Source organism: Cyanistes caeruleus, chromosome 2 (assembly GCF_971803275.1).
Source record: "Cyanistes caeruleus chromosome 2, bCyaCae1.hap1.1, whole genome shotgun sequence".
Classification (NCBI taxonomy): domain Eukaryota; kingdom Metazoa; phylum Chordata; class Aves; order Passeriformes; family Paridae; genus Cyanistes; species Cyanistes caeruleus.
Window position 1 is genome coordinate 13,704,460 of NC_141702.1, and position 15,331 is coordinate 13,719,790.

Consider the following 15,331-nt stretch of genomic DNA (forward strand, 5'->3'; position numbering starts at 1 on the left):
CTCAGGAGGGAGTCCAAAGCCTAGGAAGATAATCAAAGCAGGAATAAAATCTCATTCAGGAATCCATTTTAAGTTAACACTTTCCACTGCAGCTACATTTTAGAGCAAAATCTGTCTTTTGCACATTTCAATTTGCAGATACCCTCCCTTAACCCCCTTTACAGCATACTAAGTAAAGTAGGCAGGTGGAGCCTTTTCAGCTAATGATAGACCAAAATCATCTTCTAGCAACTGGTGGTGCCTAGCAGATGCCTGCAGATGCCTAATTAACATTCATGAAGCACTTGAATCCCTCAGATGAAGGCAGTATACAGTAAAAGCATAAATTATTATTATGGGTACTAACTGCTTCAGAAAACAATTGTGACTATTCTAAAAAAAAAAATGGTTTATTATTCCTTTTGCTAAGAAAGAATTGAGTAAAGACCAACTAAAAAAGCTTTTTTTTCCCTACACAATAATTATTTTACTGCCATGTAAATAGCAACAAATAAATATTAAAAGCTTCTCAGGTGTTTCAGGAGTTTGGATTTCTAACAAAATTTAAGATTCCAGCTAAATCTGACAGAAAGCTGGACAATCAACAATCATTAATGTGATTGAAATTTTAAACCAGTCTACTCAATCATGCTACAGAGCTGCTAAGAGCATTCTGTGTCCTTTCCTTGTCCCTGACCCTTAAGCTGCTTTGCATCTGGATATTTAAATACTTTGCACAGCTGTGTCTTGCAGACTTCTCCTTCTCCATCTGCTTGTTTGTTTTCCTGGTTTTATTTTTCAGGCTGCTATTTTGTATAAGCAAAATTATCCTTTTATGCCTCCTCTGCCTCTGTTATTTCTTCTAGATATTGTAAACTACAGCATCTGTGGTTCTTCTCCTGTTATAGATTTATATTCTTCTAGGTAGTGTGGGATAAAGATAAGAAGCCTGAGTTGAACATGAGGCTGATGCCCTAGTCTGACACATAAATCCCCAAAGCTTTTTATTTCTGAAATTTTCTATGGAGTATCCCCTCAGTGTATAAATGACTTTTTTTGATTCTTTACAAGTATGTATCACAGGTCAATAGAAAAAATAGACAAGCCATTGGGCATTTGACAGAACACAGTAACCCTCTATATGAGCAAGAGTGGCACTTTTTTTTTTTTTGTCAGATAATCTGAATACTCTGACAGTAAATATTACTAAAAAAGAGTTCATGACCTAAGAAGAGTAGGGATTCAGATTTGGTTTTTTAAAGCATTTCTTCAGGTCAGCATGTTTGCAGAATGAAAGGATGTTTCCTGACCTTTTTATCTCTGAAGGGTGGGAAGTAGCTCTAGGTTCAGGCATTTATCTCATATCCTAGAAACAAATTGAGCCAAGTTTTCAAGTTCTATCTCCCAGTTATTTCTGGATTACTGAGCTTTGCTTACTCTGAACTGTTTCATAAAGGAAGTTAAAAATTAATGCTGCTGCTTAGCTATATACTTAAATATGAGCTCAGCTTTCAGCACAAACAGATGTTCTTTGCTTAGTTGGGATGGTCTGGAAAAAAAAACAATTACAAAATTGTTTTGATGTGTTCAATTCTAGGAATCTGTTAATGGCTTATGAACAGAACACACTGATGGCTCTGTTAGATCAGGACTGTGGCTTTTTCACCAGATATCAGAGGCGGATATAATGGGACAAAAGGTGGGGGGGGGGTCACATACTAAAAACCCACGTGGATTATAATATCCTACAGCTTTTTTATGCTTTAGTGCATCCCTGATTATCTGTTTCCTGTGTTATCCATACCAAACCCTATCAATGTGAAAAAAATTGCAAGATCAGAATCTTTCCTGCTTAAAGAAATCACTCAGATTACCTTAAAAATTTCATTTGTCAGGTTTTGTAATAGCTGTTATATCCTGCTGAATTACTGTGAAATATAAAGAGCAAGGTAGCAAAACATGCCCTACTGAACAGAAATTTAGGAAACATGAATCACTGAAATATAATTCTGAATGACCTTGGGGAGAGGGAGTGGAAAGGAGGTAAGGTCAAATTTATAAGAGTAACTTCTGATCATGAGCTTTGCTCTTGGAAGCAGTTTACATTCAGTTCATGGGTGGTGCACTTCCAACTCTCTTTTGCTTCATGGAAGTTTTAGAAATGTCTGGAATTTTTGTATGAGCCTTACAGAGATATCTAATCATATCCAGGTAAATTCTCCTTAGTTCTATAAATAATAACCACACATCATCTTGAAAAAAACACAAACTTTAAACACAGCATGAAGCTAAGGGGAATCCATTTCACATGTTCTTTACTCCTAAGTTCTTCTAGAATCAGAGACTTTGGAAGAAAGACTATTAAACTACCTAATATTCATCTCCTGATTATCACAGATGCCTAACATTTCCCCAAGTTACCCCTGAACTAAGCACAGTAGATCACATTTGATGGAAACAGGTGATTATGTTGCCATTCATCAGCTCTTCCAATGTCAGCACGGAAGCCTACTGTGTACTAGCTCTAATTAGGACATGACTGAAATAAAAGTTGTTGCTGATTTGTAATTTAGTGGTTGTGATTAAGAATCCCAGTTGTAGACCATCTTACATTCAGCATTCAGATGTGCAACAGGAATTTATTCCCTGCTTCCCATAGCTTACAGGCTAGAGTTCACTTGGGAAGAGTGAACCTTGACTTCTTACGGAAACTCCAATGGCCAAAGCTTTGGTTAGAAAAGTGAAAATGGTTTATTATTGCTAATGCAAATTAAAGAAAAAAGAGTGATTCAACACACTTTTAAAACAAAGCTTAGGAACATGAAGAGCTAGGTCCAATTCTTACCCATTTAGGTTTTGAGCCCTACTTCAACTGTGAAAGGAGGAAATGTAATAAACTTGCTGAATGCCCTAAGGACTGAGGCACCTGAAAGATTTTCAGCAAGTGTCAATAGCAGCCCTGAATATGACTCTTTTTATGTTACCTGCTAGTTTGTCAGTTATTCTGAAATGCACTGATTTATGTACCCATAACAAGGGACTTTAGGAACTCTGTTTTATTACTAGAGGCTATAGATGCATAAGACAGACAATGTCAGCTTTAGGGCTCCTGATACTGGTTCAAAACATGAAAGCCATATGATTGATTCTATATTATTTCATTCAGCTGAATTTAATTTCATTCACTTTTTTTTTTCCCCCTCAGAAATAACTGAAGGGTTGAATTTGTACAAATATTTTTCATTGGAGTAGGTATTGTTCATCATCACCATTTCATCTTGATATCAGAGCTGATATTATATGTTCTCCTGTCTTTGGAAAAATGCATGATGCCAAAACAAACTCTGTTCCTGTGTAGTCTGGCTAATAGGATAGAAGTAGAGTCATCTGATCACAGACAAGTGAATCACATTTGTTCCATGCAGGATTGATTTTGCTATTGATCACAAACAAAGACAGTATTTGTGACAGTATGATTGAAGTGAAACTTGCCTCACTTGAAGGAGGGCTATATGAACAGTCTTTTATACTATCTCTTGATATAACATCTTTTGTCCAAATTAGTATTGATAAGAGCAAGTCTCAGGTGTGGAGAAATCTTTCCTGGCCCAACTGAAATACCCTCTCCTTCAAGGCTGCAGCTGCGAGTTTCCTCCACCCAAACGACCAAGGCATACATTTAACCTCAAAATGAAAAAGGAAATAGTTTCATACCTGACAAGGGGGTAGTTTTTCATTTCCCCCACCCAAATACCACATGGGAAATTTGTTAGGTGGGTAGAGCTAATACACACCCAAAAAAACCCCATGGTTCCTCTAGTAGTCAAAACATCTTACATTGTGTTTACACCATGTCCTGATGAACGTGTCCGGGGTGAGGCTCTGTGACTGGTTTTATTTGCAACATTCTGCAGTTATTTGCATGTCATTTTCACATAACTATATGAAAATGCTTTCAAGTTTTTACAGACTTCTTTGGAAGGAATTACTTTTACCTTCAACAAAAGAACAGTTTTGTTTCTTAACAGCACTCAAGATAAGCCAAAAAGCACTAATTTCTCCTCACTTGTAAAACATTTAACATATCGCTACCCACACCCTGTAATTTCAAGACTCCTAGGATTTATATTTTAAAAGCATAATTGAAACTTCTTGGCAAAGGCCCTATGACTTCCAGTCAAAATGGTTATAGAAGAAAAATTCTCTGTCTTAATGTAAAAGAAATCCTGCCTAAATTAAAAGCAGCTGATATTAGCTCTTTTTCCCCTATAATAATATCTACCATTAAGATGACAGCCAAAATATAAGGTGTTCTTGCATTTCAAGGGACTACGAGAGGAAAAGGGATTTGTGGGGCTATTTTAGTGGTGCCACGTGAAACTCATAATATAGTTTGTCAAAACAACTGTTTATTCATATACATAGGGAAGTGTATTTTTAATTTGGAATTCATTCAGAATCTCATGCCTTAACTCATTGAATCATAATAACCCAATGCCTAAACTACACAGGAAAGAGAGTACAAAGGTTCATGTTGAGTGTGTTATACTGTAACCACAGCTTTCTTAACATTTGAGAATAATTTTAATAAATTCCTCTTATTATCTCATTGCTCCTTTCTGGAACAGATGGGTGCAGAGGCATTGTTGAAGTTCAGCCTGCTTTTCTTCACTACACAAAAGCATTGCAAAAGTTCTGGAGAGAGCAGATCTCAGCTCACACAAACATAGATCATACCAACAGAGGAGGCACACTCAGCCTCCTGTATAATGCAGATTCTCACATACTGCCAGTGAAGAATAACTTAAAAGTAGCAAAATGGATCTGATGGCAGCAAGATAGGACAAACACTTTGATAACTATCTAACAGCATAACCTGAGCCCAAAAAGCCTATCTACAGTTTTCTGGGCTGTTAACTTTGCATTTATCTAAAGAGCTCCTAGAAACTCCCCATACCTGTATTGCACTGTCAATTTTTCCTCCAATTTATGGCAGGCAGAAGGCAACAACCCCAGTCCAGAATTCCTGGCCTCCAGTGACATGGCTCTGGGGCAGCAGCAATTGTCTTTTCTTTTTGGAATCACAGGATTTTACATCCATTGCTTGGCCCATCATTTTATCTACTCTCCAGAACAATAAGAATGCAGGAGTTGGACTCAATGATCCTTGTGGGTCTCTTCCAAATCATTATATTCTGTCCTACTCTGCCAGCGAATGTCTTTCTATAATACCTGACCCATAATAATCCCTATTTTATACTACAAAGACAACAAATTGTTTTGATTTTTCTTGCAAGACAGTATTTTGCTTTCTTCATGTCTCATTAGCTTACAGGGAGAATATTAAAAAAGTTTAGTGTTGATGGTAGTTCATTTCCTGCTCAGCACTGTTGCCCGTAGGCCAGAGACTGATGACATGTCTACAATACTAGATCAAAATGAAAGGCCAGCTCTGAATTTCAGTTATTAAAAGTGGTGTTTAAAAAATGGTCTCTCGCTGCTTCAATCTGCATTCGCAATTATATAGTGACACTGATGCAATGGTAACTATAAAACAGAAATGTGAAATTCATGAAGGGGACAGCATTTAGTCACCAGTTTACTCAGAGTTATGAACTGCTGTTGCAAAGGGAATAAGAATGATCACTAATCTTGGTGTGTTTGTAACAATTCTCCTATATTAGTAGTCACTTATTGTAGGAAAAATGAGAGATGGCCTTATAGATTAAAAAAAATGTTAAAATCATGCTAATGAAAAGCCAAATGTACTGCTGTGATTATTGTTACAATCTTTTCTTTTTATGCTTTCCTCACCTCTGCAGTCTTGTCTGTAGCTGAACTCTAAAACCCTTAGGGCAAGGAAGCTGATAATTCATCAAAGAAAGAGCTCTCTGTTCTAGATCTTGTATAATACTCATGAAATCAGCCTTGATCCCTTTAACATAAATAAAAACAAAGATATCACAGTTCTGTAGTATTAGAAGAGACTTCAGTGATACAGAAGTCTATCTGCTTTCTTTGAGGAAAAATTAAATGTACCTAGGCTATCTGTGACAAGCCTACCTAACTCATTCCTAAAATAGATTTCTCCTTTCAGAAGAGGCATGGGATTCTTTGGTTACTTTCTGAAGTCTGGTTCATTGCTTATCTCTTCTTATATTTAGAGATTGTTTTCAGCAGTTCCGTGGATGGGAAAAGCAAGAGGAAATTTTGATTATGATCAAATGTTGCTTTGTTTTTTTGGTCAGGTACCTCCATATGACACGTGGATAAGAGAGCAAAAGCCCTAAGTTCCAGCCGTATAGTTTTAGAGAGAAAAAACACATTTTATCTGTAACATCAAAATATTTCTGAAGTCAGTGCCTAGTTTCATAAGTGGCTATCAAATAATAAGTTGTTTTCAAGTAGCTTCAAAGCAAAAACCCATGAAATATATATTTGTCAGGAAAGGATTAAAAATTACTAGTGTTATCTCTCCTACCCTTTCCCAAAGTTTTAATGCATTAAGTGCTCCCTTGTTTCCTGAGGGCATCTTTCTGATCTTCATAATAAAGACAACTTCTTATTTTGCTAATATGGATAGTGAACCCTGGTCCATCATTTCATGGTTCCTGGCATCTACTCTTGAAACTCTAACATGTAAAATATCACAATTGAAAAGTTTCTTAAGGCGTTTTTTTACTTATTTACTTTATTTTATTTCTTTCGTATGCATATATATTGAAAACATTCTGTGAAATAATCTATTGCAGAATAATATTTTGCTTTGTTTTTTTGCAGTTCATTGAACATAGACATAAATATCCTACTGTTACACTTTGAAAGATATTCCACATAAATTCAGGTTAGTAACAACCAACAGTGTTTGCTGGCAGAAAGCTCCATCTAGCCTTCAGTTAGGATACAGGTTTGCATACATAGGCATAACAGGTCTAGTTCTATCTTCTGATCATCTGTTTTTTTCCTCTAAGCATTGCACAGAACCCCCCTCCCAGAATGTTGGGTTTTTTTCTGTGAGCTGAATATGCTTGCAGTCAAACCTGAATACTTGGCAGCTGTATGCTATGGCCTGCAGTTTCACATTAAAACTAGCTTGGTATGTGCTGCGTGTGTTGCAATCACACTTCAATCTGAAGCCCCCATATATCCTAAATTGAAACAGCAATGAATACTTGAGACTCAGAAATGATCTTCCATCTCTGGCCATCTGTGGGGCAGATGTGCAACACTACTCTCACAGCTACACCAAAAACAGTTTCTAACTCACCTTCCTGTTGTGCTAATCAACCCATTTCCAGCTCTCACTGCTGGCAGCAGTCATATTGCATGTTTGGTTTAATAGCTCTGCAGCCCTGATATAATCCACCCCTTATGTGTGCACATATTCTCCCAGGCTCTCTTGGCAAAGTTCCTGAGGTGTACACAAGTGAACAGTGAGGAAGATCACAACTGTGGCACTGAAATGAAAGTGCACCTACTGAAAAGAGAAAGTGATGCAAACTGGGAAAATGTGTGGTAAACTTGGGCACTGAAGCTATTGGAGCACGAAGTCTGGACTCTCAACATATTTTGGGAGCATGTGGGCAGATCTTATTAAAAAAACCCCAACATGGTCCCTTCCACCACTATGATGACACAAACACACTCCCTACTGCACCAATAATCTGGAAGTGACTACATGTTCATTGCAAGTCAAACAAGGGTCTCTAGTTGCCTTTTCTCTGTGTGTTTGTTTAACCATTTTCTTCCCCAAAAAGCTATGGTTATATATAATATATTATTATAAAATATTAATTTCATTATTATGCAAATATTTAGAGAAGAAAATTCAACAGGGTTTTCATATAAAATGAGAGTTTTCACATTAAAAACTTCTTTGTCATTTTCCACCACCTCATCAAACAAGTCATCCAGTCCTCCCCAGAGGAGACTCCACTCTGACACAGGATGCTGCTGAATGGAGATGGCTCCCAGGCAAACCTGTGTCCCTCCCTGCAAACCATGTGTTCCACGTAGTGCCCAGTGACAGCACACACTAAAAAAGAGAGGAGGGTCTGAGCAGGATGAAGCAGGAGACACTCAGTGCACAACCATTTTACAGCAGAAAGTGAGCTGGCTTTGTCTGATAACATTTGAGCCTCGGCTCTGCACATCATTGATCTACAAACTACCCTGCTGCTTCTTCTGTGGCTGCATAAGGAAGTGGGAACACATGGAGAAGGGGTCTAATTTATCTCTTCACAGTTAACTGAATTTTATTTGACACATATCTTCAGATCTCCTGGTGAAAGTAATTATAAAAGTGAAACATGTGGTAGTATATGATAGCAACTGCTTATTTTCTTACTCAATAAAGATACTTACACAGTATCTAGTGCACCTCTAGTCTAGGAATGTTTGGTACCATTTTCATATAAATATCTTGTTGCTTTGTCTCTGATGTACAATAATGATAAAAATATTTTTTGTTAATACTAATAAAACTTTTGAAGAGTTTTTAGTTTGTTTCATGAAGAAATAATACTTAATAAAAAAGTCTTTATGGCAATCTTTTGCTAACCTGACTTGAGGATTTTGTTATCTGTAATGAGGCTTTTATCCTAGTTTGAATAAATAATTTTTTCTTCCATTTATGTCCATGAAGGACAAGACTAGTACCTGTAGATTCATTAAACACGAATATTTCCTGGTATTGTATGGATATCCATTACAGCCCAGCTAACATTACTATGTTGTATTCTGCTTGATACTACCTAGCACAGTGTTATTTGCTAATGTTATTAATTCTACAGAAGTAAAATAGGTCAAGATTTGGGTACTGCATTACTACAAACACACAGGTTCCTAGCATTTAAAGGAGAACTGCTAAATTTTGAAGATAGAAAATGGGAAAGCTATACATATATATATATATATATCTGTGTGTGTGTGTGTGTGTATAAAATAGAGGTCCCCAGCCTGCCAGAAATGCTAAAGACCCAAATCTGCTCCTAGTGATTTTGTCCAAGCCCCCTGGTGGGAGTCCATCAGAAAGAACAGAGCCTAGTCTAGCAGTGAATCACCTTTCCTTATGAATTAAAATTGCTGGAGAAGATGCTCCTGTACTTGGCAATCCAAGGAGTCCCAGCCAGGATGAGCAGCTCCATTCCCTATTTCTGCCCTTTCCATATGCAAGAACAGAAGGATGCACATTCAATTTCAAACAGTTAAATACTTTAAAAAGCCTTTGCCAAATGCAATAAGGCTGTTTGCAGATTGAAACTTTGAGAATTTCAGCATGCATTTTTTTCTTTTTTTAATCAATAAGTAAACATTTCATAACCCTTGAAAAAAAAAGACATGTTCCAGATTTTGCAAGAATTTTGAAAATCACTTAGTTAAAATCTATTTTATTCCCATCATATGAGTTTCTAGGTAATGAAAGTATATGATCTCACATCACACAATATGAGATTCAAATTCTGTTTTCATACCTATCTAGTGCTCCTAACTTCACTAATGTTATCTGAATACAGTTAAGAGCAACTACTAAGAAACTTTTAGCCTGTTTGAGACTCAGAATATTTTCTAAAGTGGGAAAAAGAGCCTTGGTAATCTCCATACAGGAGTTTAAAAAGAAGTCACATTTGGAAACTGTATTTACTGATTATACAGAGAGCACTGCATTCAAAATAGCTGAAACAGTTTGTACAATGTTTACTATCACAAGAGATTCCTGTCATAGGATGAATATTTCTCTTTAATGTAAATGCACTGTAGAACACAATATTGCTTGAAAATAACGTCACAAATTTAAGAGAAAAAATAAAGGACTACATTTGCCTCAAATGACCAAGTTCAAATTTGAACCATGTGGCCTGAGATTTGAGCAGAAATCCATTATTTGATATCCTCAAATCAGGATGTGTTCATTAAGAGGTTCAATAGACTTTAGAGAGAATGTAAGTGTATACTGAGAGCATCAAGAGATTGAGAGAGGGAATGGAATGATATCACCACCATGAGCAGCACTATCAGCACTGGGGTGGGTAATGCACAAATGTGGATTTCTGAAGGGACGAGCCACAGCAAACATCCTGCAATACAGTATGTAGGAACACAGAATACAGCTTCAGAAAATATCCACAGCATTTAGAAAAATTTTATCAGGTAAAGAATGCCAAGATAACATGCTGTGTTAAGCCAATATCCTAATATCCTGAAATATTGCCTTAAATACTTGTCAGTTTTTTAGGAAAGAGACTGGATCTTAGTAGTGAAACATTTGCAAAGAATGTTAGTTTCAGTCTTTCCTATGACCCCAACACAGAGATATTCAGATTTACTAATATATCCTGGGAATAACTATGAAAATAGCTTACCCTCTTGAGGAGAATATGGAGAAACAGCATGCCCTGCACTTATTTTAAAATACAGATCTGCATCTGTTTGTACTGACAGCTTCAACTTAAAATTGGAAAAAGTGGTATTGCTTGTAACAGGCTTGAAGAATATCTGTTCCACTTATATCTGCTGAGAGCTAGCCCTGAGATGAGCTGCACAGCAGGTCAACAATAGCAGAAGGTCAAGCAAAATGGAACCGGGGAATTTTACTGGAATTTAGGATTCCATACTAATGAGTTTGGAGAATTGGCAGGCTGATACACATCTGAGCATTTGCCCCAATATAGATTTATTTCTGCATTTCCTGTTGGCTGGTTGTTAAAGCTTTTAATTTGTTTTTTCCCATGTTTTCAGTGAAGAGTGAACTTACCAGAATAAATGATAGAACCTCATCTTGAAAAGTATTTTTATGCTCTGAATTCACAAAATATTTTACTCTGCAATACCAAATGTGTATTAGATATTTACTATGAGGTAGAGTTTCTTTAATTACTTTGTTTACATAATTAGATGCCAAATGATTAACAGAATGCTCTCTTCTGAATGGTGGAAGACATATCAACAGTTCAACAACTGCACTCTAAAGGTTTTGGTTTGCCTTTATTCCTGGTCATTTTCACAGCAGTCTGTGTGATTTTAACAATTTCACTGTAGTACATGAGGATTTATGTATGACTGCAAAAATAAAAATCTGTGAGAACCCTTCCAAAAATAATGGTGGACAGAATATTGTACTTGACCTATGCCCTAAAATTTCTGTTGACCTTTTTTTTTTGGAAAATTCCAGTACCCTATTATTTGAAGCATAGGTTTCAAAATACATGGGAAAAAAAAAGTCTTTTGTAAGATATGTCTCCTTTGTTGCTCCTGCAAAAATCCATCAGAAACATGCCATGCCATGTTGCCTTTGAGAAAAGTCAAGCTTCACTCCAAGAAACAGCACAGCTCCCTTTTCTGTGCCTTTGGCACTCTCTGTTGCTGGAGCCAGACCCTGTGAAAGAAGAAACTGCTGCATGGGAAAATATTTTCACATTAGGGACAGAGAGATGCATGGGAGACAAGGATATTAGGAAAGAGGACTAGGGGGGAGACAAGCTGGACTTTTACATGGAACCACACCAGAAAATTGATTGATTGTAATTAGCCGCCTACAGAGGTTGAATGTGCAAGACAAAATCTTATTTTTGAATGAAAAAACACCTACCAAGCATCCATGAAGAAACATCAGCAGTCCCACAGTGGAGCAAGGACCAGAGGGAACATACAACTGTACTAGCTGCACATTTTCCCTCCCTGTGCTACACAACCAGGACACACAAGCCACCCTAGGCTGTGACCAGTTCCCTGAAATCACCAAATAATCCTAAACTGAAAACAGTGATGCTGATAAAAGAAGCTTTCTGGTAATTTATGTCTAAGTCAGACACAAAGGTGCTACACAGAAGGACAGAACACAGTTCCTTCTCTGTCATAATCCCATTCTTGTCCTATTTTATTAAAATGGAAGAGAAGTTAATGGCAGTGGCAATGGTGGTATTTTTGTTGTTTGTTTGAAGTGGTCAGTGCTTCCTAGGAATGGATCTGAGAGCACAGCCTTCACTTTACACAGGCCAATGAGCTCACCATATTTACATTAAATTCTTAGGAGGCTGAAGATGAAATAACAGAAGCATCTCCCTCTGTGGCTTGCATGTACTGAAATTTAAGTGAAAGTTGATTTGTGCTGACATTCCTATTTACTTTCCGGGGCTGTAATGACTAATACTTCAGTAGATACTATACTAAAAGCTTCCACCTTCTCCAACAATAAAATTAAAGGATTCATTCAAATTAGAAACCTCCTCTGGCCAATTATTTTGATATGTAAGGATGCTCTAAAGTAAAGATTACAGAAAAATAATTTCTATTAGTTATGCTTATCTGATTTTTCCTCCTAAGACCTCAATAGCTATTGATGGACTGTAACTTTTAATTTGTAGTAAAATAACTAGAAAGAAGATAAAGTGGGTTTTACTGTCAAATTTAGGTTTCATCCTAGCAGGACACAAAATTGTAAATTGAATCCCCATGCTCAGCAACTGAAATTTAACACCTTGGAAATTATTTTTGGGCTTGTATTCTTGGGTTTTTTCTTTTTCTCAGAAGAAACAGAGAATCATCTGGAAAATATTCCACCCTTTGATCCAATACACATCAATTTTAAACCTACCTTAACAGCTTTAAGGGTGGAATTCCTTATTTCCAGCCTTCCCTCTGTTATCAGAACAAATAGAAGGTTCTGTTTACCAGCAGTCAAATGATTTGCAGATGACAGTCAAAAAGGAATTTATAAAGTTTCTGTTCCAAGGAAAGCTGTGATCCCCTTAGCTTAAAAAAAATCTCCAAACTGACATTTCCAATATTTTCAAAAATGACTAAAATTCTAAAGCTCCACCCTAAAGCTTTTCCTCTTTTTTCTTCTATCCTTTTGTTCCCAAATATGTTAAAAAAATTCCTATCCCTTGATTCTATTGTGAGTATGAATTCGCATTTCATATAAAGAGCCAGAACTCTGAAATTTATGGGTATTTTAAGGGTAAACTGTTGTTAAGAGAACACCTTTTCTTCCCTTTAAACTACTCTCAAGAACAGAGCCAGATGTGAATACCGAGCTCTTGGCCACTGTAATACTCTTCCTTGCGTGTGTGTGTTTTTATGGTGTGCTCTTGCAAACCTTGCTTGCTTTGGGTAATCTTCCCTAACATCAGTATTTAAACAGAAGTGAATGGAACTTCTTACATAAGACACTGCTTGACGTGAGCAGTGGATGATAAAGCCAGGTTTTTGTAGGTATTGCAGGATGTGATTTTTTTCCCTGGCAATAATAGCATACTTCAAAAGAAAGGGCTGGAAAGGAAGTATCCTTTGAGCAGTAACCTTTTTGAAGCCACACACTGAAATCTCAAATCCTAAATCAGTGTGCACAGCTCTCACGCAGAGCACAGATCACCTTTTACCATCCTGTAATGCTGCATTCATCAGTCCTTAGGGACAATCATATTTGTCAATAGGGATTTCTTCTAAATTGTGTTTGTCAGCATTCATTTGCAAAAGAAACTGGCCCAAGTTGTTAGGTAGTATAAAGAGGTATAACTCTACATACGTCAAAAAACTATGGGTATCTGATGTTATACACACAAAATCTTAACTGCTGTATTAAAAGAAGGTTGCTCTGTACAGCCTGCAAATTTCAGCATGTGGTACAGTAACAATGTCCAGATTTTCCAGCTTTTAGGTCTTATGTAAAAATTCATGTGAAAAATGAGACAGGATCTTTTCAGTATTATTTGTATTTGAGAAGCATTAAACATAAACAATTGTGAACCTGTGAGGAAGTTTCTTAAGATTGAAGAATACTGCTACCCCAAAACTCTAAAAAGCCCCAAGACATGTTTCTACAGCCACCACATAATTCCTCAGGAAAAAAAAATTAAAAAATAAAAAGGAGGGGGGGTTATTTATTTTCTTCATGTCTTGTATATTGACCTGAGAATCAAGGAGAAATGACTGAACTTGATGGCCAAAAACTTCATAAACCACATGAAAGACAAAATATCACATACCTAGCAAAGAAAGCATCCTTAGAAAATGTGACAGTTCTTCACATCCCCTTCTTCTTGCCCATTAACACCAGTATCATTTGTCACTTATATTTCAAATCAAAATAGATTGCTCTTTTTTCCCCTATGGATAAACACGTAGATTTTATGCACAAATCTCAGAAGTCAGGTTTTAAATGTGTGCCATAAAACTGGTGAAAAGACAAGGGCTTGCCCTAAAAGTAGGAAAACTCTTTCCAGAGGTGTTTGTTTCTAATTTGTGCGGCCAACAAGGTGCGGTGGGACATGTGGCAGCCAGCCAAATAGATATGAGACAGCTTCCAGCAGAGGAAGGGTAGATGTGTGCAGTAAACCTGACTTTCTTCATGAGTCTCCAGAGAAAGAGAACTCCAGGCTCGGACTGTACAACTCCACACTGCTATACACACTGAGGTCCCCTTGGAGAGTCACCCAGCCCCTTCTGTGCTGCATAAATGAGAAGCTGAGCAACAAAGACTCCATCCTACCATTTTATTCATGTGACACTCTGAACTAGTCTGCAAGGATTAGAAAATGTTTAGAACCAGAAATGACTCCAGGTGAAGGCCTTTGATTGCCGCAGTGGGTTGCAAATCGTAACAGGCAAGCACAAGAGATCCCATAACTTAGAAAACATTCCAGGACAGTCAAATGGAATACTTCCCTTGCACAATTTGAGAAAAGTTAATCTCTAAAGCATGACATGAAAACTCTTGCTCAATAATGTTGTTTAACTTAAAATGAATAAACAGACCCAGAGGAGTCTGGCTTTAGGGCAGATTGCCTGCAAAGGTACTCAAGTGATGCAGACAGCTCTGCAATGAAATGCAACCTGAACTACCTCAGAGTACAGCATTCATTGCTGTGATACCTGAAGAAAAAAAATTCCTCATGAATTGCCTTATGAAGATGTATTCCACTCTCTTCTTACAGGTAAGAAGATCTCAGTACAGCACAAGCTCCCAAGCCTGAGCATTGTCTTCACAGCTCAAGCAGTAGGAGTCATTACACTGTGACAGCACAACAGATCAGGTAATATCAGAAGACACTTCAATGTTGTATATTCTTGAAAAAAAGATACAGAAATCAAGAAAGAGGCCTTTCTTTTTCTAGTAAAAAAATCTTTTTCTTGTATTTTATACTACATCTTATTCAAGGAAAATTTTATACAGAAAATTATATATATTATATATAGGTCATAGCTTTTTTCTATAGCAGGGTCCCTAGGTTTTGATTGAAAAATTTTCCCAGAGATCCATAATGTCTGTTATCCTTTGAATTTCCAACTGAATTACCAACACATATAATTCAGGATAGCATGGGAATTAATAGTCAGAGAAAGAGATATTGTC